The sequence below is a fragment of the Notamacropus eugenii genome, chromosome 2 (genome assembly GCF_028372415.1).
Source record: "Notamacropus eugenii isolate mMacEug1 chromosome 2, mMacEug1.pri_v2, whole genome shotgun sequence".
Taxonomy (NCBI): domain Eukaryota; kingdom Metazoa; phylum Chordata; class Mammalia; order Diprotodontia; family Macropodidae; genus Notamacropus; species Notamacropus eugenii.
In genome coordinates this window covers 415,692,399-415,719,862 of record NC_092873.1, presented here as the reverse complement: position 1 = coordinate 415,719,862, position 27,464 = coordinate 415,692,399, and the positions used below count along the sequence as shown (strand labels likewise).

The 27,464-nt window shown below is 39.6% G+C and overlaps 1 long non-coding RNA gene across 2 annotated transcripts in view; it reads left to right on the top strand.

Moving 5' to 3' along the window:
- LOC140529257 (uncharacterized) overlaps positions 1–26,670 on the top strand; it is a 287,201-nt gene extending 260,531 nt beyond the window's left edge. For both annotated transcript variants that reach the window (XR_011975472.1, XR_011975471.1), the window contains exons 7-8: positions 13,458–18,922; positions 25,787–26,670. This is a non-coding gene — a long non-coding RNA (uncharacterized lncRNA). The remainder of the gene's footprint in view (positions 1–13,457; positions 18,923–25,786) is intronic.
- The last annotated feature ends 794 nt before the right edge of the window (positions 26,671–27,464 follow it).

The following is a 27,464-nucleotide window of genomic DNA, read 5'->3' as shown; positions in this document are numbered from 1 at the left end:
TTGTATGTAGTTGTTGTGTGTTGTCTCCTCTATTAGACTTGGAGCTCCTTGAGGGCAGGGACCTCCATTGGCCTTTTTTCGTATCCCCCATGTTTAGCACAGTGCCTGGTACATAAAAGGCACTTAACATGTTTATTGGTGGGCTATGTCAAAGAACATCAGCTCTAGATACTTCATTTTATTCCATTCTGCACTGGACACCATCATTTCATGAATGTTCATTTTTGGCTCCTTGCCTTGACTGGAAACTTCTTTAGAACACAGACCTTGTTTTGGGCTGCCTCAGGTCTAGCATAGTGGTAGGCACATAGTAGATGCTCAGAGGTGCTGATTTCAATTCCTCCTCTTATCTGGTCATCCCAAAGAGGGGATTTTGGAGGAACAAACCCAGACATTCCAAAAAAGATGATTAAATTCTCAAAGCCATGAGGAGCTTTAACAAAAACCTATAGTGTTTTAATATGGCCAACTATTTAGGAAGTGGTGACAATGTGCAATGTTCAGAAAGGGGAAGCCTCCGAGGTGCTGTGGTAATAATGCAGTTACTTAAAGAACATTTAAGCTACAAATAGTTCTGTGGTTTTTTATTTGGTTCCACTCTGTAGTTTCTCTGAGAACTTTCTCAAAGCTTGGCAAATCACTCTGAAATTCCAGTCTCAGCCCAAGCTCCAGAAGTCCCAGAGCTCCCATGTCCCCACTGGTGTGCTCAGCAAGGGAGATCTCCAAGTCAGAAGGTGACAAGGAAACAGAAAGGAATACTGATAGAAGACTGGAGGAAAAAAAGGCTGTCTCTGAAACTGGAGGAAGGATCCAACTCTTGGCATAGAAAGACAATTAAAAATGGGGAAGTTGCCACAATCAAGTTCTGAGCTCACTTGTTGTAACACGTGCTACAAGTCAAAACCCTGTGGTGGGGTGGGTTGGCCTTCATGGAGAGAAGTTTGTGGGGAAGCTTTGGAAGTGTTTGCCTCAAAATTGAAATTATCACTCTAGAGTTGAGAATGTTGACTGACTCACCATTAAAAGAACCAGCTGGACAGGATTAAAAGGAAAAGACATAATTAGGAATGGCTTTTATCCTACTAAGCATTCAGGGTTTTTTTTGTGAGGGGGAGGGACAGGGAGGGGACTCAGTGTTCTAAGGTCAGAAGCCCTTGGCACAATTTTTGTCAATCTGGACATAATGATCTCTTGGGCTTTTAAAGGGGCCTCAGACTAGTTTTGCATGGCCAGAGCAAGAAAAGTGGACATAGCTTCCATGGAGGAGTAAGTAGGACTTTGTGTGCCCAGGAACTGACTTGAGAGTAAGGAGGGATGGCTTGTTGATCACGTCTTAACAATCTCATTTATTCCCATGGTTTCAATTAATATTTATGCATCCCAAATATCCATCTTTAATACCACTTTAATAATACTTTAATACTACTACCATCTTTAATACTTTAATAATTTCTCTGAGCTGTAGAACCCCTTTATTCCCCAGTCTTTGAATGCTTACAAGGTAACTGCCTTATGTCCAATCAGTATCTCACCCTCCAAATGTCCAAAGTTGAGCTCCTTCTGACTGGTTTCTTTACCCTTTTGTTTCTGTCTGTCCCATTGCTGGGACTAAAAGTGTTTCATAGAAGAGTCAAATTGACCAGTTGATGCTGAAAATAATAGGTCTTTTTATTTGACATGGTTAAAAGCATATTGCTTAACTAGAGCCATTCAAGGGTGCTGGGAGAGGGGCATTAGTGATGAGAAGGACAAAAGTGGAAGGACGCTAGGGTCCTCCTATTGGACTGTGATTGAGATTCTAAAGCTAGGTTGGACAGCCTCACACCAAGGTCACCATTAATACCTCCAAAGCAGAGCTGGGAAGTGCAGAGGAGAGACACAATCAAGAATTTCATCAGGGAACTTCTGATTGGATGGTCTTCAGGCTGTCTCAGGAAAAGGAAGTCCATGGTGACCCAGGACCCTAAGTCCATGACTCAACCTAGCTTGCTTGTGACAATTCAGGTGATTTATAAGGAATAGAGGATTCCCATTCAGGTGGGCATGATTGACTTTCCAAGCTTTAGACCAAAGAGAGGAGATACCAGTCAATCAATTACTCAATTAATGAGCATTTATTAAGCACCTACTTAATGTGCTAGGCTAACATGCTAGGCCAAATACTGAGGAATATATTAACAACCAAAAAATGAAATAATCTCTATCTTCAAGTGACTTAAATTCTATCAGGGAAACAACACACGCACGCAAAAGTTGTATTTAATAGAAACACTAAATGATTATTAGGAGGTAGCATGAAACAGGGATTAGAAAGACATGCTTGAAGTCAGGAACACCTGGGGTCAGATTCCACCCTGGATGTTTACTAACTAAATCATCATGGATAAGTCAGTTAATTTCTCAAAGTCTCAGCTTTCTTATCTTTAAAATGGGGATAACATTTACTGTAGAGTCTACCTCACAGACTTACGCTGAGATTCAAGTGACACTATGTAAATAAATAGTGACACAATCCTTTTCTTTTTAGGAACTCATATTCTAATTGGGAGAGATCACATAAAAGAAAATTCAACAGCAAGGTGGATCAAGGCTAGAACTGGTGGGCACCAAGCAGGAGGAGACATAATGGAATATGATAATTACTGTTCACCCTGTCTCCCATGTTCAAAACTGCTGTGGGGAGATATCTATATCTACATCTGCATCTGCATCTACATCTATATCTATACCTATACCTATATTTATACCTATATCTATACACACACACACAGAAGTGGATGTAAGAATGTATAGAGATTGAAAAAGATCTACAGAATGAGAGAGAGAGAGAGAAAGAGAGAGAGAGAGAGAGAGGTCTAGATGCCCCCTCTTTTTTTACTCTTCCTCCTATAGTTACCAAGTCCTGAGGATTTTACCTTTGATATATAGGATCACAAGACTATTAAACTTAGAGATGGATAGAACCTGAGAGATTAACCAGTCAGATACACCCAATTTCTAGATGAGGAGACTGAGACCCAGAGAGGAATGGCATTGAACTCACTGTTCCTCTAGCTACAAGCTGGGGAACTGGAGCCCTGGAAGAGAGCACCCATTAATCATTGGGAGAGGGCCTCTTGTATCTATCTCCACTATTATATTTCTACCATGATCACCACAGTACTGGCTTTCATTACCACCCACCTAGGGTATTAGCTTCTTAATGGGTCTTTCTCTTCTTTAACCTTATTTTCCATGTATTCTCCCTGGCTCTTAGGAGCCAGGCCTAGAATTTTCTCTCTCCTTATCTCCTAGTCTCTTTAGCTTCCTTACTTATCAACTAAAATCCCACTTTCTTCAAGAAGTTAACCTCTTCCCTCTGTTGATTATTTCCAGTTGATCTTGCATACATCTTATTTCTACATGTTGTCTCCTTTTTAGACAATGAGCTCCTTGAAAGCCGACGCTCTTTTTTGCTTTTGTCCTTCAGTATATCTCCAGAACTCAACAGCGCTTGCTGCTTGGTAGCTACTTAATAAATGCTTCTTGACTGACTTTGTATCACTCTCAGAATGATGTTTTTCATGCACAATTGTGGTCATGTCACTCCGTCATGTAAAAACATCCCAAGAGCCTACATAGGAAAGGCATGACTCCTTTCCTGGCATTCTAGACTCTCCATAATTAGCCACCACTCTGTCTTTGTAGCTTTATTTCATTTTGCTCCCCACCAAATACTCTATGCTTGAGTCAGACTGGACAACTCTCATTGCTTCAAACACACCCTATTCTTTCCTTGCCTCGGGGCTCAAATGTTCCCTTTACCAGGGATGTTATCCCTTGCTCTTTCCATGCCTATTGATCTCCCATCATACATTTTGACAGGTGATAGTAACTTTTCACCAAAGAAATCATCTGATACTTTGTTTTATAATATGCTGATGCAGTGGTTAGATTCAGGAAGACATCTTTGCGAGTTCAAATTCAGCCTCAGACACTAAGTATGTGATCCTGGGCAAGTCTCTTAACCCTGTTTGCCTTCATTTTCTCGTCGGTAAAATGAGATAGAGAAGAAAATGGCAAACCACTCCAATATCTCTGCCAAGAAAACCCCAATCCTATCTAACTCTTCATCACGAAGAACTGAATTGGACTGAAATGACTCAATAACAACAAACAAAAATACATCCATCATAGAATATTGTATGTTATTGTTTTCCATGCTTTTCTCTTGCTCATGTCTTAGGTTGTAAGCTATGAGCTATGAGCTATGGGCGAACCGTAAAATGCACATCATATAGTTAGGGATTCTGTCTTATCTAAATTTTATATCTCCTCACAGCATCAATAACAGTGATTTTTGCTCATAGTTGATTTTTAATAAAGGGTTCTTGAATGAATGGATGGATGTCAAGGTAACAGAAACATGTAGAAGGCATTGCTCTTTAAATATATCCTGTCTGTTAATTTGGTCTCTCCAACTTGACTATAAGGAGTAGACTTCAATATCACTCTTCTCTACTAGTCTACATACTGGTCATGTTTGACTGGGTGATCTCTCCAGTTCTTTCCAATTCTAAATTGAATGGACCTGTGATCCTTGTATCAGAGGTAAAATCTGTAGGACTTGTTAACTACGTGAGGAAAAGGAAAGAGTCAAAAATATCCCCAAGGTTCTGAGTATGAGGGATTGGGTGGACAGTGATCATTGCATTTCAGAAAAGAAAAAAAGAAGAACCAACTAGTTTTCCTAGCCTCATATTCCTCTGTCCAGCAGGCTGTCTGTTCCCTAGCCATATCCTCTCCTCCCTGGTACTCACTCAGCTACTCCTAACCTCCCTCCTTTTCCTCAAGGTCAGGAAACAATATCTTATGATTCTTTTATGCTCAGTACTTAGGATACCTCCATGCATCTAGGAGCCATTGAATAAAAACCCAATGAATACAGTCATGGCAGTTTTGGTATCATATTCAAAGTTCCAGAATAATCATGCTATCACTGATTGACCTCTCAACTGTCAGGGCATGGGTGGCTTAGTTGTATGTCCAGGACTGCTTGGTATAGAAAACAAAACAAAGCAAACAAAAACCCTCCACGAGCTCCTGAGTTCAGATTCTACCTCTAATGTTTACTATTTGAGTGAACCTGAGCAATTCACTAAACTTCCCTGACCCTCCATTTAATAATAATAATACCTAACAACAATAACAATAATAATAAATATTATGCTTAGTATGTGCCAGGTACTGTGCTCAATACTTTATAATTATTATCTCATTTGAACCTCACAACAATCCTGTGAGGCAAGTGCTATTATCTCCATTTTACAGATGAAGAAACTGAGACAGACAGACACTAAGTGGCTTGCCCAGGGTCATATAGCTAATTGTGTCTGAAGATAGATTTGAACTCAAGGATTCCATATTCCAGGCCCTGGGTTCTGTCCATTGAGCCACCTAGCAACTGTAAGTGATTAGTTATTAGTTAACTGAGCCGAACAAGCTTAAGATCTTGCAGCTGGTACTTACTAGTTTGTAAGAATCTGAGATGGCATTTGAAGCTTTTTTCTGATTCTAAACCTAGCACACTACCTCTGTGAGAATGAGACATTTTTAAAGTGCATAGCACAGTGTTTAGCACATAGTATGTGCTTAATAAATGCTTATTTCCTTCCTTCCTTCCTTCCTTCCTTTCTTCCTTCCTTCCTTCCTTCCTTCCTTCCTTCCTTCCTTCCTTCCTTCCTTCCTTCCTTCCTTCCTTCCTTCCTTCCTTCCTTCTTTCCAATATTGGTCCCTTTTGTGTGCAATTTCTGGTGTTCTCATGTTTTTTTCCCTTGATGTGAATATTTAATTCAATTCTTAGTATATTATGGGTGGCTATTCTATTTATCAGTGAAAACTGCCTTCTTCTAGTAAATATTCAAGTAGCTCCTTAGTCTGAAAAAGCCTGAAGTCTTTAAATAGATTTTATCTAAATAACTTAAGACTGGCAGATGGGCTGCCAATTGCTTTCAAATAACACACCGTTGGAGACATCAAAGATGGAAACCGCATTTCTTTATTCACAGTCCTATCTTCCATTTGCAACTTTAATGAAACTTTCAGAATTGTATCCCCTCTGTGATAATTTTTATAGCATGGCTGCTGTATGGATTTAGAAATATTGTACTTTGGGGTCTCATTCAAATGGTACTGATAATTTTTCCATGTTCAGTCTCTATATAATCATATACAGAGCAGGGCAGGGAAGAGGGGGGGATCCTTAATGACAGAGCCCCTGTTACTGTATCAGCATCATATATTACTAGCTAGTTATTGGGATGCTGATGGGAGTGGAGAAGGTGTCCCAGTGGAATCTTGAAGGCTATGTGGATCACTGACATAGTCCTAGCAGTCAGTGGCAGGGACCCAGAGATTTAATTCCAGACCTGACGCTAATTTTCTGGATGCCTCAGACTCATTCATTAATCTCTCAGTATCATCATTCCTTACTTGGAAGGAGTTAGATTAATGGGATGTTTTATGCATGAACACATTTATGGACCTAATGTATTTTGTAATAGCATAGTTTTGGGGAAATAGTCATAAGGGGGGAACTGAAAGGCACTTTATGTTCCTCACTCCATCTGGACATAATAGTCCATTTCTTTTCCTTGTACCCTCCATAATCAGGAATGGGATCTGAAACCCTGTGAGATTCCAACGGAGAACAAAAAAAAAAAAAAAGAAAAAACACATGAGTCGCTGAGTTTCATGAGAAGTGCTGTGTTCTCGAAGACTCAGCATTTTAGAAAGTAATAGCAACCATCAACAAATACACCTTAAAAGGGAACATGACCACATAGAAAGAATTCCATCCAACCCCAGGAATAATAAAAATCAAAATATCTTTCTTTCCCAAGAGGAATGTTTTCATTAGTCATGGTGAATGTGAAGCTGGACCTAGTTTCATTAGGAGTTTGACTAAAACTTGATGCTGAGCAAAATACTCGGTTATGAAATTTTACAAATATTTTACTGCATCAGCATGACTTATATGAGACTAGGGAGGACAGTTCAATAATCACAAAGGTGTCATTATGGATGAACTGCATTGCGTTGTCTCTAAGAAATGTCCTTGTCCAGCCCACCTCTATAAATTCACTAGCCTTCAAAGAAGAGATGGGGAAACTCTGAAGAAAGCTCGGGTCACATATACACTGACCCTAGACAGATTTAAAATGAGGCTCAGTCTTTGAATCAGTTCAGTCTTAACTGGAAAACAAAATGGAGTCCCAATGAAAATATTCTAGTTTATTTTTATTTTTTATTTCTTTACCATTTCCTTAGTCATGTGCCTATGGATATGACTTTTAAGATGGAAAGTATCTATTATTAGGTCATTCTTCTCCACCACCCAAAGCCCACAAAATATCTCCATCATTCCTCAGTTGTCTTTTCAACCTCGAGGATCCCTCAGTCTCCTTCTCTGGGTGAGTTCCTCCTTGGAACCTCCATTTGAGGAAGTACCCAATCTAGCCATGCTTTTCTTCCTTCTGGCTCAGCTCCAGCCTTTCCAGACTTTTTTTCCCTCTCCTTCTCACTTTTCAGTCTGCTTTTAAGTGTTTTCTCCCCCCATTAGGAAGTAAACTCCTTGGGGTAGAATTCCCAGTTCTTAGTACAGTGCTGGCACAGGTGTTCTACATTTTCTTGTGGCTCCATTTGGGATTTTTCTTGGCAAAGATGCTGGAGTGGTTTGCCATGTCCTTCTCCAGCTCATTTTACAAATGAGGAAACTGAGGCAAACAGGGTTAAGTAACTTGTCCAGGGTAATACAGCTTGTAAGTGTCTGAGGTTGCATTTGAACTACTGTGCCACTTAGCTGCCAGCACGTAATAAGAGCTGAAAAAAACTTTATCTATCTATCTACAATAAATAATAGCTTATCATTATACTACACTTTAAAGTTTGAGAAGCATTTTATCTACAAATATTGTGTTTGCTCTCACAGTGGCCTTAGAAAATACATTTTGTTGATGACACAAGGAAACAATTTTAGAGGTCTGGTGACTTGTCCACATCATGCCAGCAAGCAGGACTGCTTGTGTCTGAAGAAGGATTCGAACCCAAGACTTCCTGATTTCAAGTCAACCACTCACCCTATATCTCATTATCTCTCAGAAAGTCCGGTGGCATCTTCTTATACAATTTAACCTGATCATTTTTTATTGAATTAGCAGTCATCTGAGGCAAAGAAATCCAGTTGTGGATAGTCACAGGCTAAGAAAACTCAGGAAAGCCTTTCATAGGTTACTCAATGGGAATCTCCTTAATACAGGACAATTTCTCAGGTGTCCATACTGTGATTCCTCATCACTCTCTTTGTATTTGACAGTAACATAGGAGCCATGGTGATAGCCCAGGGCATCGCTGCTTGGGGGTTGTATGGTTTGGGGAATGCAGAGGAAGGTTGAGACTTTGCAGGAATACATTTGAGGGGGTCCTCCCACCCTGCCCATCCACAAACCATTTACCATCAAGATAGTTTGGGGTGAAAATTATCCCACAATTTACCCACTCCCAAAGCTATTTAATTAGACCATAGAGTAGAATTCCTCCAACTTCACTACTTAGGAAACTGTGGGTTGCATGTAATACAGTTCCACATGAGGAGAGAGCCAAAGCTGTAACTTGCAAATTGAAAATGTTTTGAGGTGACCCTGCTGAAGCCTTGATTTGTAATGATTTTATATTCTAGTGTTTCACACCATGAATGTAGCCAGGCTATGTTTAAAGTGAAGCACTTCACGCTTGGACAGATTAATCTCCTTTCACGTCTTCCCAGAGATCATATCAGACCAAGACATGTGGGTTCTGAGTCCACCTTCTAAGTCCTCTCTTTCTCTGAATTCCTCACTAAGTCTGGTGGTGGAAGGATCCCTGTTTATATGGTGCCAAGAGGACTGGTCAATCCAATGAGGTGGGAAAACATCAAGTCAGTTAACTGGCACCATTTCTAGAAAATGGACAGTAAATACTGATTTTTTTTCACTCTTCACCTAGTTTTTCTGCTAGAATGTAGACACAGCCGGAGTCCCTTACTCTGATTTCTATTTATGAGGGTGTCTATTTATAAACCCTACCCCAGATTTGCAGTAAAATATTAGGACTGAGTTCTGCATTTCTGTCAGCCTCCTTCTTGAAAATTTACTGTCAGCATTCTTGATTGTTTTTTCAGGAACATCTATTTCAGGGTGTGTTTCTAGCACGTATGTGTGTATTTATGTGTGTGTGTGTGTGTGTGTGTGTGTGTGCGTGTGTGTGCAGGCACTTTACATTTCTGAAATGAGAATCAGCTACTTGAGCCATACATTAGGGTTTCCTGCTTTTCTTAATTTTAGACCTAATGCTGACAGCCGCTTGATGACCGAGTTCCCCTAACACCCACACCCAAAGACTGAATAAAGCAGGGAACAGGTGGGGCCGGTCCCTTCAGACTTGGGAGAAATTTGCTTTGGTGTTCTGAAATAACACTTCTCAAAGTGGATTCAAGCCAAAGGCTGGGACTAAGAAAGGTGATATTGACACAGTCCCCTGATATTATCGTCTTCCTTACCCCAGAATGTACTGAGAATATAACGACATGAACAATAAGAAAGTGCCTGCTGAGGCCCCAGGGAATCAGGCAAAGAATTGTACCACTTGTTAAGATTGTTAGGTGGAATCAAGGAGTGATATATTTGGGGTTCTGATATGCTCTGATTCTCTCACCAAACACAAAGACACTAAATTGTCTCCTGTTTTGTGCACTTTTAAATTGTTCTCAATGAAAATGTTAAAAAAAATTGGTTATTTGATTTAGATACTTTCTTTACATTGGAGAGTGAACCTTTAAAACTAAAATTGTAAATTTTTTCATAGGCATACATAGATATCTTAAATATATTTGTATATGTGTACATAAAACTAAAAATTGTACATACACATTAACTTAAATGCACACAGGTAGTATATGTATATAAATGCATGCATATTAAATTCTAGTTCTACAAGGGATTTTCCAATTTAAGGGCAAAAAGATGTATTTATGTATAGGAGATCAGACAGAAACAGAGATAAAGGGACAGAGAAGCAGGGATACAGAGAGAAGGAGAAAGAGAAGTAAGAGGATGAGAAAGAGAAGGAAATGGAAGAGGAGGAGGTAAAAGAGGAAGAATAGTGGGTAAGATGGGGGAGGAGGCAGCATGGTGTAAGTGGAGAGTTGGCCTCAGAAGCCAGGAGAACCAGGGTACAAGTCTTTGCTCTCATGTATATTGGCTGTGTGACCCTGGGTAAATCATTTAATCTCTCAGTGCTCTAGGCAACTCCCTAAGACTGTAAGAGAGATGTTGGCTGCTTTGGTAAAAGTTTCTCACCAGAAATTCCTCAGATTAATGAAATCACAAGTCAGGTCCCTGTTCCTAAGTATGACTGTATGAACAAATATAAGATGTCAGCCATATGTTGTTTTGACCATGTAACTTATGTGTGTCCACATGGGTCTGTCTAGTTGTGGGTTTCTGGGAGGTAAGAACATACACACGCATATGTGTGTGTGTGTGTGTGTGTGTGTGTGTGTGTATGTGTGTGGATAGATAGAGTCTCCTTTTCCTATCCTCTAGGGGATACTTTGATTCTTTAAAGGAGGGAAAGCAGGAAGTGGAGGGCAGAGGCTTGGCCACAGTTCTCAGAGAGAGGGAATACCAGACTACAATCATACCTGTTTGCTCTCTTAAATATTGTTAAACTAGGGAAAATATTTTAGATTGTGTGTTCCAACTTTGTTCCTGCTTCTACCCCTTAATGGGGAAGGAAGGCCTCAAGCTATACTTCTGAAGTTTGAGCCCTTTCTCACCAAATGACAGTTCCACAATGAATACATGTAATGAATAGCGAATAAACCCATTTATCCAAGTCAATAGAAAACAGAAATAAGAGAAAATATACACATGTAAATATATACCAGATGATACACAAGAGTGAATAAATTCTTCCATTGGGAGAGAGATAACTCAGCTCAGCCAAAGCAGAAAGTCTCAGATCTCATCTAAGGTGAAATTTCCCAAAGTCTCTAGTGTAATAGTAGACTGGCCATAAGGATATATGGTGGATGCTGGTGATGGCTCCTTTACATGTTGGCTTCTTCCTACTACCTTTCTCTCCCTTCAGGGATACAAAGAAGGTCTGGAACCATGTGTCTTCCCTCTCAAAGCTGGAAGCTATAAAATCAGGATTTCTCTCTCTCTCTCTCTTTTTTTTTTTTTTTGGTTTTCACCAACTCTACCCCTAATGCATACAGAGACAATTAAATGATTAATCTCCATCAATGAAGAGAATGTTTGAGTCCTGTGTTACATTCATATGTATGTATATGTATATGTACATGCATACATAATACAAATGTATGAATTTTATATATATGTATACACACACATATATATGTATATATAAACGCCTACATGTGTGTAAATATACTAACTTATAACATCTGAGTTAGTATCCTGAGGAAGATAATTGGTGCTACTACTTCCACTTGACAGAAATAAGAATAAAAGGGTGCTGAGCAGTTGAATGGCTTATAGATACACTGTACTGCCGTATACTAGGTACTCAATAAATACTTGGTTAATTGGATGTTAGAATTTGGGGATAAAAAGAGACCTTCAAGATGATCTTAGCCTACCTCATTTTACACATGCAGAAATTAAGACCCTGAGGTTAAGTGACATGCCTAAGGCTCATAGGAAGTTTGTGACAGAGGGGAGACCAAAATCTTGTGACTTTTAGCATAGAAATTTTTTTCCCCACTATGTGAGAAACACTATACTCTATTGGAAGGAATGCAATGGACAGAGGCAGGAGGCCTGAGATCCTCTTCTTAGTGCTTCTAGTTATTTACTACTTATGTGACCTTGGGTAAATCCCTTAACCACTTTGAGTCTTAGCTTCCTTATCTATGAACTGTGGATTAAAACTCCAGTCTTGCTTGATTCCCCAGGGTGCTGTCCAGCTTAAATAAGAGAATGGATGTGAATGTACTATGTAAATTTCAGAGAACTATTAAAATGTATGATTGGTGTAATGATTATTGTCATACCACATTGCCTTCCTGACAAGGTGACTCTTCTAATTCTGCCTTAGGGAAATAATCACTCTGACTTTCTAGTTTCCTGCCTCTCCCTGGTCTATCCTATCTATGGGGGGGAGGGGAGAGGAGAAGGAGGAGGACGGAGGGGGAGCGGAAACCCTGCTGAAATAGCAGCAGCCTACTTTTGACATTTACATTACCTTTAAGGTTTCTAAAGGAATTTCTTCAGTACAGCCCTATGAAGTAGGCTGCCCAAGGATTATTCTCTCCCCATTTCACAGATGAAGAAACTAAGATTCCTGGTACAGCAGAAAGGGTCCTACTTTATGACTCAGCAGACCCAAGTTCAAACCTTGGTTCTGCTATTACCTGGGTGACCTTTCGAAAGTCACTTGACATTAAAACTTGCTGAAAGTCACAGCAACAATAACAGCTAATAAACAGTGGTTAGTGACTTGCCCAGGGTCACCCAGCTAGAGAGTATCTGAGGCTAGATTTGCACTCAGATCTTTCTGACTCCAGACCTGTGTTTTATCCATTGTGCTGCCTAGCTACCTAGCCTAGTACTACTCTTCACATTTCAATCGACCAATCAATCAGCCAAGAATTTAATAAGCCCCTATTTCACAGATGAGAAGACAGACTCAGAGAGGGGAAATCTGAACCCAGATCTTCTTGCCATCACCAAGTTCAGTGCCTTTCCCTTACACCACACTCCCTTGGTTGTATTTTGGAGAACAGTAAGTAGATTGTATGCTGGTCCCAGTTCCACAGTGATGGGTTAAGATTTCCTGGATATGTTCCCAACTGGTAGAAAAACCTCGTTCGAGTTGTCTTCAGACTATTCCTCTATTAAAGTAAGCCCCTGTGTCTTTCTCTTATTCAGTCCGGGGAAAGATAATGGTTTTCATCTGTCTGAAAGAAATATGTGTGACCCGAACAAATCAATCTCTTTAGCCACCACAGTCTCTGATGCAGGAGAAAATTATTCATCTCCTTTCTTAGCTGGTTCCTGGGGAGCTGAGAATCAGCACGGCACCAAGCAAACAGGATTGACGTGGATAGAACTGAAAGGCTTCAGAAGGGAAATGCAGCACAGGGCTGTCTAACTGCACCCTTTACTCTGCCTCACGTTGGCCTCTGGTGGACCACTAGCAACTGACAGACGGCTCAATCATTTCCTCAGAGCTTAAGAGCTCCCAGCACCAGCTGGCTTTGACATTAATGCTCGAGCTCTGACTGACGGGGGACTTGTCCTTGGACTGAGCCCCGGAGGCCTCTGAGAGTACATTCAAGCTCTCCTTTTAGCCTGTTGATTTACTGTCCCTGCTGGCCAGTTGTTGATCCATTTTTCCTCTCCGTTTGTTCACAGGGCACCCCAGAAACCATCCTCCAGCAATATATTTGGTTTATGATTTCCTCAGGAGCCAAGGAAGGAAAACAACCCAGGAGGTGCACCTGTTGGATTTTAATGTACACACAGCCGTCGCAGCCAAGGAGGCACAGAAAGGAAAGTCTGTGATTCTCCCAGGGCCATATGGAGCTCCCATTAGTCCATCGCTGCATCGCCAGAAGCAGAATTAGTTTCTTTTGAAAATTTATTTGGTATTTTATTTACAGCCCCATTTGACTCAGGCAGGACAAGAGTTTGACTTTGGCCCAGGTAACTGCCTCAGAGCAAAGGACCATATGATAAATATTGGGCTGAGGATGGGTTTAAAAGAGACTGTGGCCATTCTGGCAAGGGAGCTAGCCTTTCCTTCAGCAGCAGTACTCACTCAGGATTGAAAGCCACATTTTCAGGATTAATGGTCCCTATTGAATCAAAAATAGGGAAAACAACAACAAAAAATGAACAAGTGCCCTACATGCTCAGTGCCTTAGGAAAATCAGTCAGTGAAGAACTGAGCTTCACATCAGGCTACTTTAGGCATCTTCATTTTCCCCTTTGGTTTGCAATTTTCATGGAGTTTTCAGGTTTGTGGGACAACTTCACATTAGCTTGTTCTCAAATATTATTTTTTTTTCTTATTCTGGTGACCATAATGTTTGTTGACTTGGACATGATAAGATCACAGGATTTACAGACACAAGGGATGTTAGAGAATGTTCCTCTCCCTCATTTGACAGGTAGGGAAATAAGCACCTAAAGAGGGGGAAGTGCTACATAGTGGCCCTTCTGTGGGAAGAAAAGCACAGACAAGGGAGAGAGAGAGAGAGATTGAGAGAGAGAGAGAGAGAGAGAGAGACAGAGACAGAGAGACAGAGAGACAGAGAGAGGGCAGGGAAGGTGGGCAATGAGAGAGCCAGAAGCAGAGGCAGAGATTGGGTGTCAATACAGAATTGAGGTTAGGGCATGATCTCTTTTTCCAGTGGATCCCGTTTACCTTTCGATGTATCATGAACCACTTATTTCTACAAACACCCACAATGAAATAAAAGTCAGGTTATCTTTATCGAGTGAAAAAAATGCAAAAAGCAAATCAGCAAGATTTAAAGAAAGAAGGAAATTCCTGAGAGTAAGCAATACCAGTTCATCAGGTCCCAGTGCAGCAGAGGAGGGTGAAAAAGTAGAGATGGGGTAAATTCACCACATCCTAGTGTGGCAGCAAATTCTGTCCATGTAGATCACTCCTTCATTAGATAAGTAACTTACAGAAGGTTAGAACCGCTCATGATAGTATTCAGGGTGGGGCAGCAGACTCCTTTCCTTGCAACCATGTTGCTACTCCCTTGGTATATGGCTGTCCCTGGGGCTTCAAGGTTCTGTGGAATGTCCATCAGCTTGTGTAGCTTTGGCTTCCCATGATCCTTTGGTCTCTTTGTCCAGCTAGTGGGGAAAACCGTACTTTTCACCATTCCCCTTGCTGATTCAGAGCTGTTATAGTTAGTGTTAAAGTTAGGATGGTAAGGGAGGGAGTTCTTCAAGTATGAAAAACTCTATAGATGAGACTTGGTTAGAGCAGGCATTTCCTAAATATTTAATGAATATTGTGCCTCACATGAATTTGTTTTGTGGCTCAGAGGAAGGCAGGGTAGACATCTTTGGTCTGTTCTCCCCCTATCCTTCTCCAAGGGAGAGCAGGAGGGGAAACAGGAGGTTGGGGCCAGAAGCTGCTCAGTTTTCCTCAGAGACATGGGGCTCTGGGCTAGAATTATATCTCTCTGTTCCCATAAGTATTATTAGTCTAGGGAATGTTCTTTCCAGGTTCAATCAACTACTGATGATTAACTGGCAGAAAAGGAGAACCCTAAACTTTATATTTGGGTCTTAACCCCTTTCCTATCAAGTACCATTTCAACAAAGACAGCAATTAGCAAAGCAACCCATTTACCCAAATCCATAGCAAACAGAGGTCAGAAGAGCCACACGTAGGACAACATATATCAGCCATTGTAGAGTGAAGAAGTTCTCCCACTGGGAGCAAAGTAATTCAACCCGACCAGGAAAGAGTCCCAAATCTCACCCAAAGGGAAGTTTGCTGAAGTCTCCAGTGTAGCAAATTGGGGAGAGAAACATGATGGCTGTTGCTGGCTCCTCTCAGATTGGTTTTTTTCAGCAGCCTGAAGTCAGTTTGGCATCTTCCATCTTCTCTCTCAAAGCTGGAAGTCAACAATAACAGAAGTGATGGCAGAACTTGAAGAGACTAAGGAGACATCTAGAGCTAGAATGGTATGCCCATGGACACAGAGCAAGTATGTAAGAGATATAACAACTGAATTCAGATTTTCCTAACTCTAGTTCCTTGAAATTAAGGAAGAAGGGAATGGGGAGTTGGGGAAGGAAGTAATGAAAATCACACAAACATATAAAATTAGAGTTGGAAGGGATTTTGGAGATCATGAACTGCCTCATTTCACAGATGAGCAAACTGAGACCCAGAGAGTTGGAGTAGATAGGTTAAGATCATAGAATTAGTAAAGAGCAGAGTTGGAATTTGAACCCAGATGAGAAGAGTGTAAGTGTATTGTTTGTTGTTTTTAGTTTGCATAGCAACATTAACCAAATCTTAGACATTTTTATTGAGTTTTCCTGAAGACGACAGGTTCAGGTAATGTGAAAGAACTCCATTTTGTAGCAAAGGAACATGTCCAGTGCAAGGAATCTAAGGAAAGTCAATGTCTTTGTGAGGAATATAATAACAAACACAGAAACAATGCAAAACTATATTGGACTATTATTGCACTAAGTATAGAACTGGTCCCCAAGATGTTACTGACTTTGTGAAAGACTCATCAAGCTATCTGCTAGTGGATAAAGCATGGAGCCTGAAGTCAGGACAACTCATCTTCCTCAGTTCAAATCTGGCCTCATGCACTTAACTAGCTGTCTGACTCTGGGCAAGTCACTTAACCCTGTTTGCCTCACTTTCTTCATATGTAAAACGAGCCTGAGAAGGAAATGGCAAACCACTCCAGTATCTCCGCCAAGAAAACCCCAAGTGGGGTCACAAACAGTTGGACATGACTGAACAACAACATCATGCTATGCTCCATGATTTCCAGAACTTTTTGCTAAATTGGAATAGAATCCACTGTAACATTACTTACTCAGATACAGCACACAGAGAATCACAGACACTAAGATTTAGCAAAGGTACATACTAAATCTGATAACATAGTTTTTAATGGAGATGTTAACCTACCTTTTCACAGCAGCACTAACCATTTAAAGAATTCTATTCTAATAAACTTGAATTTTGATTTTCCCAAGCACTGAGGGGGAAAAGGGTACATCAATCAATCAGTATTTATTAAGCATCTAACATATTCAGGTGGGCCAGCTAAGTGGGACAGCAGACAGAGTACCAGTCTGGGCATCAGGAAGACCTTTCTGAGTTAAAATCAGACACTTACTAGCTGTGTGACTCTGGGCAAGTCACTTAACTCTGTTTGCCTCAGTATCCTTATCTGTAAAATGACCTGGAGAAGCAAATACAAACCATTCCAGTATCTCTGCCAAGAAAATCCCACAATGGGGTCATGAAAAGTTTGGACACAACTGAAATGAATGAAGAACAAAATGTGTCACTGTACTAAGTGCTTAAGAATGTCTATCACTAATTTCTAAGCTAAAGTGCTGGCTGTATCATGCACTTCCCTGATTGGTGAAAGAGGGTGGTTTTTAAAGTAATATCTGTTGTTTATTTAAGTATAATGGGGGGCAGGCTAACAGCCTATTTTTGTTTTGTGAAAGCTAGAGTCTCTAACATCCAACTTTTTTCTATCACCAAGGTGAAGATATCTGATGATGAGTCATTAAGGAAAAATTGTTCACTGTTTATTGGAAATAGAGTGTATCTGTTATTTTATCTCTGCTGATGAGCTGGGGGTGAGAAAAATGCCCCAAACAGGAATTTCATGGAAGGACCACCAGGGGGTGCCAGTTTGAGTAACAGGAATGGCTTGTGTTATCCCTTGTATCTGGAATATCCTTGCTCCATATCTCTACTTTCTGAGATCCTATACAACTTTCAAGATTCAGCTCAAATGCTTCCTCATCTTTTAAAACTCAATTTATCCTTCCCCCAACCAGAAGCTATCCTTTTAGTAAACAAAGGATATGAACATAAAGTTCTTAAAAGAATTGTAAACTCTTAACAACCATAATAATGATTGTTACCTGCAATCACTAAAAATAAGAGAAATCCTTCTATTTTGACCTTATCTTGGTAAATGACATAAGATATTGGTCTCCGCCCAATTTCTGCCCTGCTGCTTTACAGGTTTCCTAGAATTTTTTTAAACCAAAAATGAATTCTTATCCCAAAGTCTTGTCTTTACACTTCTCAAATACAAGGTTACTATATTTATTTGCTGCTGTAAATTGTATATCTACTCTGTTCCATTGATCTACCTTTCTGTTTCTTGGCCAGTACCAGATAGTTCTGATAATTATAGACTTAGAGTGTAGTTTAAGTTCTGTTATTGCTAAACCTCCTGAATTTACATTTTTCATAAGTTCCTTTGATATTCTTGACTTCTTCCAAATGAATTTTATCATTATTCTAATTCATTAAAAACAGTTTTTAAAAAGACAGAAGAGAGATAGAATGGGGGTATACTGTTGGTGGATCTGTGAATTGGTCTAATGATACTCAAAAACAATTTAGGAACATGTTAAAGAGGGATAAATTATGAATACCTTTTGACTAAGACAATTCATCAGTAAGTATGTACCCCAAAGGAAAAAAAAGAATGAAAAGACAAGACCTTCTTAGACAGCAAAGGTGCAAGACCATGCAGTGGTGATGGATTCCAGCCCTAAAGGCCCCAGATAACTTAGCCCATCAGTGAGACAACAGCCTCTGCTTGAAGAGTCCCAACCAAAGGGTTTCCACTCCTCCTGCCACACAAACATACTTTCTGAGGCAGCCCTGGGAATTTTGGGGCAGCTCAAATTGCTAAGAAGGGGATGACTCAGGTTAAATGTTACTTCTTACATTTATCTCAAGGGGAGAGCAGCAAGGTGGTACAGTGGATACAGTGCTGGACTTGGAATTTGGAAGAAATGAGTTCAAATTATGCCTCAAAAATTAATTAGCTATGTCACTCTAGGCAAGTCATTTAGCCTGTGTCAGTCTCAATTTCTTCATCTGTAAAATTGGAATAAAATTGGTATTTACTTCAAAAGTTTGTTGGGAGGATCAAATGAGATAATATTTGTGAAGCATTTTGCAAATTTTAAAGCATTGTATAAATACTAAGAATGGTGAGAAAGATGATACCATTGTAATCTTTTAGGGCAATAATTTGGGAAAGACGTTCTCATTGTGACTGTTCTGAATAAGAGTCTACAATCAACTCCCTTCCCCATCTAGAGGGGAGTCCTGAGAGGTAAGATTTTTTTCTTTTTTGGGGGGCAGGGGAATAGCCATGCCAAGTCAAACTTTCCCTCTATGGTCTGGAGGTATGTTTGGAAGGGGCCCCTTTAAGGTCTTGGGTTGGGGTATGCACAATGGCCTGCAGGTGCAAAATAACCCACCTGCAACTCCTTGTCATCACCCATTCCAACAGCTTCCTATTCCTCTGCCTGAAAGCAGGGTGGCCTGCAATAATCCTGGCCCCCATAATGCCACGGCAGAACTTCCATCTTTTAAAAAGTGGGATCCAAAAGACCCACCCACAGGAAACTGCCTGGTACTAAATTTATATACCTTGGGAAGACAGATTATCCTCTGCCAGACTTTTATGTGTGTGGTTGCTGCTGTAAGTTGTATGTCTACTCGATCAACATTCCAAATTCAGTCCTTGATCTGCTCGCCCACCTCCACAGGCCGTCTAACAGTAGCATGCATTCATCTTGTGAAGTCAATTAAGGGAACCAAACCTCCGATCTAAGGCCCATCAGTCTGTAAGCCCAACAGGAAAGGAGCCCTGCTCCTCAGATCAGATGGGGGAAAAAAAGAAAGAAAAGAAAAAGAAACCATGCAATTTCAGGATTAGTGGGCAAGTATAGCTGGAAGAATTTCAGATTCTTTATTAGGCTCAGGAGAAAACTCCTTTAAATATTTTGTTACATTTTGAGCTAGTAGGGATTAGTGATTTCAAGGAAGCAGGTCAAGAGTTGCATGTGGGCTACCTGTGGAAAGGTCCGAGCTGTAGCTGCAGAGTGGAGGGAGGGTGACAGCCTGGAGGCTTAGCCATTCTTGGCTGGAATATCACCTAGGGCTTGGACGTCATTGAGGCAGGACTGGAACATTTCCTTGCTTGCTGACTGGAGGTTTCTTTCTCATTTTTAAACCCCCATGAGAATGGGGACTTCCACTCACATCCTCACCTGAGGCTTCATTCAAAGTGTGGACCCTTAGTTCTCATAAGTTATAACATCAGAGTTAAATTCCCATTGGAACCATCAAGTTGGAAAGACTTTGAATCTTGATACTGTAATACAGATCTTGTGTCTGCTGTCTGGAGACCAGCCCAGCTAGGTTTAGAGAGATTCATCTCTAAAAACTTGGTCACAAAGTGAGAGCTTATTCTGGAGTCATCCCCTAAATGAAACCACTTATGAAGGCATAGAGACGTTTCAGTTTCGTTAATAGAGGTAATGCCCACATTGAGGAAATTACAAATCTTTTGAAGTACTAAAGAAATGGATAAGTAATGAATAGTCTTCAAGAAAGAGGACATCCCAGATTTTTAATTTGCTTAAAGATGTGCTGGTGGGGGGAAGGAGGGAGAGAGACAGATGGAGATAGAGAGTTGATGTACAAAAATTCAATTTATATACCACCTTTCACACACACACACATATATGTAAAGGGAGACATATCTGCCTTAACACTAAGATTAGAACTGAAGGCTGGCATTAACTATGCCAATTCCCGGAAAGCAGTCTATTTCACCTGTCCCTATCCCTGGTACCTACCTTAGTATTTGCCACATATTAGGAAATTAACACATATGGTTGTTGAATGTATTTATTATTAAGTCATTATTCTAATGGAAAATCTTTTCTGCTAGCACACTAGGTCCCTAAACTCCAAGTGCCCTCAGTTTCGTGATTTAACTCAACAGTCATTTATTAAATGCCTCCTGTATGCAGAACACTGCGTTAGACACCATGAATGACCAGAATTAAAGCACCCACTTTTAGGTATTTATTCTTTCTACATTTCTCTGAGCCAATTCAAACTTAAAGGTAAGAGTTTCTTTAGGAGGCAAATAGTTTCTCCTTTCTTTGAAGAAACAAGGTCTTCAAAAGCTTGATCATTAAGTACTCAAGTCATAATAACATATGTAAGAATTTTCCAAATTATGTGGAAAATTTTTCATTCACATGTACCTAAGTTTAAAAAGTGGGAGGGAAAGCCTTAAGCATATGATCCATTTGAGGGTTTGTCAAATTGAAGACATCTGTGAAGGAGCTGGTGATACTAGACAAACTCAAAATGCCATTTCAATATTTATTCTGGGTAGACAGAGATTCATGGAGTGCATTTATGAAGGAAATCCTGATATGGTATTTTCTGAATTCCTGAGGTGGTTGGTGGGAGGAAATGTTAAGGCAATTTATGTCTCAGATTTTTAAAGTAATTAATCTTGGCTTAAATAGCACCCTTAGTTTATACACACACATGTATATATGTATGTACATGTGTATCTATATATTTGTATATATACATGTGTATATATATATACATACAAACACATATGTGTATTTCTGTGTGTACACATATCAGCATTCTTATTCAAATATATAAAAATCTATATTTATATATGTATTTAAATATCTCTATATTTATCTCTATATGTATTTATAGATAACTATCTATTGATCAATTGACAGTGGATAGGGGGCTGAACCTTGAGTCAGGAAGACCTGAATACAAATCCCTCCTCAGACACTTACTAGCTGTGTGACCTTGGGAAAGTCTCTCAACCTCTCAGACTCAGTTTCCTCATCTGTCAAATGAGGGTAATAAAAGTACCCATCCCACAAGGTTACTGTGAGGATCAAAAGAGTTAACATATGTAAAAGGACTGTCCAAACCTTAAAGTGCTGTGTAAATGCTTTATTATTTACCTCACTAAAAATCCTATTTAATTCAAGACATATCACATATATATGTATATACACACATATTACAAAGGGAGATATAATTTTTAATTTTATTTTTCTTTGAGAGAATGTTATAGTATTGTCACAAAATAATCAAATTATACAGCACCTATTCAAATGACTACAATTTGGAATAGCGCTTAACCAGTTTGCAGTAGTCATGGCAGTCAAGGATAGACCTAAGGCATGAAGGAAGGAGGAAGAAATAAGGATGGAAAAAGAAAAAAAGGGGATGGAAAAAGAAATAAAGGGGCTGGTAAATAGAAAGGTAAAAAGGGAATGAAAGACAAAGGAGATGGAGAAAGACAAAGGGTAATCACAGAATTTCAGAGTTGGAGGTGACCTAAGGGACAATCTTGTCCAAACCAGACCCCTCAGAAGACATCATCTGCATATCCCCACTGACAAGTGTTGTCAGTCTGCATTTAAAGACCTCAAACCGGGATACCTGTTGCTTCCAGTGGCATCCCATTTCTCTTTGGATAGCTCAGACTTCTTGGAAATGTTCCTTAAGTCAAGTCTCTTCAGAACTTCCATATATTGTTCCTGTCTGCCCTCTGGATCCAACCAGGGAAAGTCCGGGCCCTTTTTCTCCTTCACACCTGGACTTTCCCAACTCTTCCACCTCTACACTTGCCTCAGTGACATCTTGGAGAACCTTCTGCCCTGAGGGCCTTCTTTCCCAATTGGTGACTTCCTTCTTGGGGTCACTATTTTAGGAAGAACCCTAGACTTTTTTTACCTCACTCATGCCTAGACTCTTTCTCTAGAGGCTTTCTCCTTTTCCTCCACCATATTGCTCTTAGTGGGTACCCTTCATCCCTTGTCTCTCCCCCCACCTTATGAGCTATCCTCCCCTATTGGAATGTAATCCCTTTAAGGATTGGAGCAGTTTTCTTTGTGTGCCCCCAATGATTAGCGTACTGTCTGGCACATAGTAAAGACTTTAATAAATGCTAAAATGTATAAATTTTAATGTGTTTATTTATAAATATAAATAACAAACACTATCTTTGCCAGCTTCCACAATATATACAGTATTATCTATAACTAGTGCTCCTGCCACAGGCTGGCCTCTGAGGTCTAAAAAGTGAACTAGGTAGAACATAGGAGTATCTGAAGACTATATGGTTTTGATCCCCTGGTTTGTTTGATGTGAATTAGATGTGAGCTGTCTATCCCTTTAATTCTGGATAATTAATTTCACTTACAAGGACTAATGAGCTTTGGAGCTCACTTGCCATCAAATCCAAATCAGTCCCACATTTTCTGCCTTACTTTTCCCATATTTTGACCGGTCAAGGGGCATTTGCTACATTGACAAAGGCAATGCCTCTACTTCCTTTCAGCTGCATAATAGAAATCCTACTTCTAGGCAGAGGAGAAGGAAGGAAGGAAGAACTGATAAGAGGTTTGGATTAACCTATCTTGTAGGAGTTGTAGCTGGAGCACCAAATCTGCTGTGATAGAACAGAATGGTCTGAGATAGCCAAGGAGAGAAGAAAGAAGAGAGAAGAGGAGAGAGAGAGATAGAAATAAGAGAGAGAGAGAGAGAGAGAGAGAGAGAGAGAGAGAGAGAGAGAGAGAGAGAGAGAGAGAGAGAGAGAGAGAGAAATATTGGTGGGTGAGTGGGAATGGGGGGAGGCTCTGAGTGGTAATCCTGCATTATATCAAGGGAAGGCAGAGGTATTGTAGGACAAGGGTGAGAAGCAGGATAAGTTTTTCTCTCTACTTCTATATACTTTCCAAGTCTGTAGGCTCATCTTTGGCTAGGATTTCATTTGGGAAGGAAAGCAGGGCCTGAGGAGAAGGGAGAATCACTGAACTGTGGAATTTTACAGCTGGGTGGGAAGAATTATAGGAATCAGAGACAAAATCATATCATCCCTCTTAAGACTTTGGCCCCAACTTGGCAGCTCTTGTCGAACCAGAGAGGAAGATGGGCAGCTTAGTCACAAAATGAATCTTTAGGGCTGGCTTTGTGAGTAAACCTTGGGGAAATTTAGGAAAATTCTGGTGCCAGATGAGCATTTTGAGTCAGGGAGGGTAAAAAGCACGAATGAAGAAAAAATTTTGACCCTGATATATAGACTTCTGACCACAGAAGTGATAGGAAATGATATTTAAATTGTTATGAGAGGGTTATCCAGGACTAACTGGAACTGGAAAGTGGTCACCCTGGTCTTTTGCCATTCTACTCATCAAAGCTTTGGGGGTGCTGACATTTTTCATTGAAGAGCCATAGAGAAAGATTTTAGAAAATTTAAGGAAATGTGTAGACAGTCATTTGCTATTCCTCTGACAGCCTATTTTTTCCTGCCCTTCTCTCCTTCTCTTCTTAAACATTACATCTTCTTTCTAACAGAACCAATTTTCTTAAGAAAACTTTATCTGCAGATGTTTTAGGATTACTATGCCTAAAGAGGTACTTTCACTTGTTCTGAGCAAGAAAGGGTGAAGAATAAATTGTCTTTTTCTAAAATATTTATTGCTGTCCTTAGATTAACTCAAAGTGTGAGCCCACTGTCTGAAAGGGAGCTGATAACTTACTACCTGTGTGACTTTGGGAAAGTCACTTAAGCATTGTCAGTCTTGGTTTCTTCATGTGTAAAATGAGAAGTTGGAATAATTGGCTTCCAAGGCCCCTCCTAGCTTCGAAATTATTATAATAATTCTTTTGTCTCAGGTCAGGCTCAGACGATTCTGTCACCTCAGGGCAGGCAAAAAAACCTAAGCTTTTATTTTTTTGAGGTGACAATGACTATTGTATTTATGAAATGAGGACAAAGGCGGGATCATAGTTTACGTGGGCATTCTCCCATTAGTTTTGGTGACACTTGAAATGTGACCTCCCTCCCGAATTTCAGGCTTGTCTCAATGCTCCAAGAAATCAGCTTTCCCCAGGTTATATTCCAGGTAAGGCCCCCTTTAATAGCCCCTCTGGAGATTAGAAAATAGATTTAAGCAGGTGTTAGTTCCATATATTAATATTAGTTCAAAATTAAATTTAGGTCAAGGGTAGAGAAAGGAAAAGAGGAAGGAAGAGAATGAGCTAAAGTCCAGACATTATATTAAAGGGGATTACTGGGAAACATCTTACAATTTAAGAAGAATTTAGCTTTGGGGAAACTTGTAGAATGTTGAAAGATTCATGACAGTGTCAGATAAAGGAATAGCCAGACCTTCATCATAGAGTCAAGGAAACAGTGTAGACCATGAAGGTCTACTGAAGCCAGATTTAGGGAGAGAGTCCTGTGTGGAGTCCTTTAAGGCTAATTTAGGTCAAGTTTTGCACAAGTTCTGCTCTTGAGGTTGTGGTTGAGGCCAGAGTTCTTTGGGCCATGTTAGATTCCAGTTTCCTCACTCCCTTTCTCTACCCCCGTAGAACCAAAAGAACCTACAAAGGAACTCTGTGCAGGGAATGACTTGGGTGGTAGCCAAAAATGGATCTTAAAAAACCAGGGTGTTGTAGCTATGTTGTATAGTGGATAGACTACTGAATCTGGAGTGAGGAAGATCTGGGTTTAAATCTAGCTTCAGGTACTTACTAAATGTATGACTCTAGGCAAGCCATTTAACATCTGTCTACCTCAGTTTCCTCTTCTGTAAAGTGGGAATAATAACACCTACCCGCCAGGGTTGTCATGAGGATAAAATAGGATACTTTTGTGAAGTGCTTTGTAGAACTTAAAGTACTATGTTAAATGAAATTTAAAAAGGATAAATCCAAAAAATCCTAATATTTGAATTAAAAAACAAACGAACTTCACAAATATAAGATGAGAAAAGCACAGGTAGGTAACTTCATCTTATTTAAAAGATCTGGGGGTTTTAATGGGCTATAATCTAGATGTGAATTAGTAATGTGACATGCCAGTCAAAATGCTACCTCAAAAGAAACATGGCACCTAGGGTAAGGGAACTGATGGTCTTTATGTGCCTTTTCTTGGTCACACCACGTGTAAAATATTATGCTCAATTTTAAGTACCCTGTTTTAGGGAGGATATTGTTTGTTGTTGGTGTTCATCCTTTTTTAAAAAATTAAACCAATGACATCAATGTATTGACTCATTCCTGAACTAGATTTAAGTGAGACAGAGTTACACAAAGTTGACAGTCTCATTCTCTCTTCCAGAGTCATCAAAGTCTAGTGATAAGACAAAAGTTGAGATGACCAGTGATGGCCTGGGATGCAGTAGATGACCTTGACATCTTTGATGCCTGACCAAGTTCTTTTTAGAAAATTATTTCATTCTGAACTTAAGAAATAAAACATTTCATAACATAGAATAGAAAAGATGATTATATGTGATTTGTAAATCTATTATATATAGTCTGCTATTCTTTTAAAATATATAATAAAATTATCATGTAACTTTCTCGCACCCCTTTTTTTCTTCACCTTCCTGTTCTAGAGATGGCTACCATTAGGTAAAAATATGTGTGTATATATATATATATATACACACACATGTACACACATGTTTGGGTGGGGTGTGTGCATATATATGTGTATACATATATGCACATTCATACAAACATAATGCATACTATATATATATACATATATGTATGTAAAACCATTCTATACATACTACTATTTATCATTTCTTTTTCTGAATTCTCTCAGCACTTCACAGTACCGCTTCAGCTGCCTTTATGGCTTCTGGAACAAATTATTCTCACTGGGGGAAGTCTTCATATGATTGGGGCAGACACCCCCCCCCCCAACTCAATGATAGATTTGAGACCCATTGGCTACCCTCAACCTGATTTAGCCTGTCTGCAGAAATGGGGTGCTGAGATGTGGTTGCTGTGTATACTATACTTCTTGGAGCTAGAGAATTGGGTGCCAAGTAGACACCAAAAGTGGATGAGCAAACCTAAGAAGGGCTCAGCAAGCCCTGACACCACAAGTGCTTGTCCTTCTTGACTATCCTTTACACCCCAAAGTTCAGATCTGTAAAGCAATCTGAGATAGTAATTACAAGCTTGAGGAAGCATGCAGCTTCAAATGAAAAGTCTGGGGTTTCAGAGTACAGCTTAGATATTCTTGGTGTTTAATAGTGAAACAATAATAAATTGATTCATCTAACCAAAATAGCTGTATTGTAAAAAAAATCATCAAATTAATCATTAATTAAATTAAATAATTAAAAAATAAATACAAACTACTACTATATGGATAAAAATTGCACCCTAGGATACACATTCTAACTTCTTTGGAGCTACAGATTGTTATTTTGTCTTCCTCATTATTTGAGTTTTAATCTCACAAGCACAAATCCCTAAAACCCAAAAAGAAATAACATTCTGTCTTGTGAGTAATATTAGATATAAAGTGAAACAACGATACTGGAGTGTAATAGCCCTTGCCACCGGGTCATTGCCATGTATCACAGGGAAGATCCTTTTCACAAACTGATCCACATTCAGAATCTTCTCCAAATGCTTTTCATTTATTGAGTAACTTGAGTAACACAGCCATTCAGAGGAGGGAGACCAGGTTGGCAAAGGGTCTTGAGACAGACTGAGAATAGTTAGCTTTAAGAAGAGAAGACTTGGGGCCATGATTGCTTTCTTTTAAAATTACTTTTTCAATTTTTAAAACCTTTTCATTTAAAGTTTTGAGTTCCAAATTCTATCACTCTCTCTTCCCTTCCCCCTCTCTGGGATGGTAAGTAATTTGATGTAGGCGATATATGTGCAATTTTGTAAAACATTTCCATATTAGTAATTTTGTAAAAGAAGACTCAAAAGAAAAAAAAGGAAGAAAGTGAAAAATAGCATGCTTCAGTCTGTTTAATCATCAT